This window comes from Arachis stenosperma, chromosome 3 (assembly GCF_014773155.1).
Source record: "Arachis stenosperma cultivar V10309 chromosome 3, arast.V10309.gnm1.PFL2, whole genome shotgun sequence".
Lineage (NCBI taxonomy): Eukaryota > Viridiplantae > Streptophyta > Magnoliopsida > Fabales > Fabaceae > Arachis > Arachis stenosperma.
The window spans coordinates 122,063,590-122,064,799 of NC_080379.1; the positions used below are offsets into that span (position 1 = coordinate 122,063,590).

The 1,210-nt window shown below is 41.2% G+C and overlaps 1 non-coding gene across 1 annotated transcript; it reads right to left on the reverse strand.

The window, feature by feature from the left end:
• Positions 1 to 317: 317 nt before the first annotated feature.
• On the reverse strand, positions 318 to 425 carry LOC130972281 (small nucleolar RNA R71). Its single transcript, XR_009083470.1, has one exon. It is a non-coding gene; the product is annotated as a small nucleolar RNA R71 (small nucleolar RNA).
• Between the last annotated feature and the right edge of the window lie 785 nt (positions 426 to 1,210).

A 1,210-nucleotide genomic window follows, 5' to 3' on the forward strand; every position in this document is an offset into this window, starting at 1 on the left:
GCATCTCTATCCCTGCCATTGGAGCAAACAACTTTGAGCTTAAGCCTCAATTGGTTTCTCTAATGCAACAGAATTGCAAGTTCCATGGACTTCCAATGGAAGATCCTCATCAGTTTTTAGCTGAATTCTTGCAAATCTGTGACACAGTCAAGACTAATGGGGTAGACCCTGAGGTCTATAGACTGATGCTAGTCCCTTTTGCTGTAAGAGACAGAGCTAGAATATGGTTGGACTCTCAACCTAAAGAAAGCCTGGACTCTTGGGAAAAGCTAGTCAATGCCTTCTTGGCAAAGTTCTTTCCACCACAAAGATGGAGTAAGCTTAGAGTGGAAGTCCAAACCTTCAAACAGAAAGATGGAGAATCCCTCTATGAAGCTTGGGAAAGATACAAACAATTAATCAGAAAATGTCCTTCTGACATGCTTTCTGAATGGAGCATCATAGGTATTTTCTATGATGGTCTCTCTGAACTGTCCAAGATGTCTTTGGATAGCTCTGCTGGAGGATCTCTTCATCTGAAGAAGACGCCTACAGAGGCTCAAGAGCTAATTGAAATGGTTGCAAATAACCAAGTCATGTACACTTCTGAAAGGAATCCTGTGAACAATGGGACTAGTCAGAAGAAAGGAGTTCTTGAGATTGATACTCTGAATGCCATATTAGCTCAGAATAAAATATTGACTCAACAAGTCAATTTAATTTCTCAAAGTCTGTCTGGAATGCAAAATGCACCAAGCAGTACTAAGGATGCTTCAGCTGAAGAAGAAGCTTATGATCCTGAGAACCCTTCAATGGAAGAGGTGAATTACCTAGGAGAACCCTATGGAAACACCTATAATTCTTCATGGAGAAATCATCCAAATTTCTCATGGAAGAATCAAGAGAGACCTCAACAAGGTTTCAATAACAATAATGGTGGAAGAAACAGGTTTAGCAATGGCAAGCCTTTTCCATCATCTTCTCAGCAACAGACAGAGAATTCTAAGCAGAACCCCTCTGACTTAGCTACCATGGTCTCTGATCTAATCAAAACCACTCAAAGTTTCATGACTGAAACAAGGTCTTCCATTAGGAATTTGGAAGCACAAGTGGGACAGCTGAGCAAGAAAGTTACTGAACTCCCTCCTAGTACTCTCCCAAGTAACACAGAAGAAAATCCAAAAGGAGAGTGCAAAGCCATAACCATGGCCGAATCTAGAGAGGGAAGAGA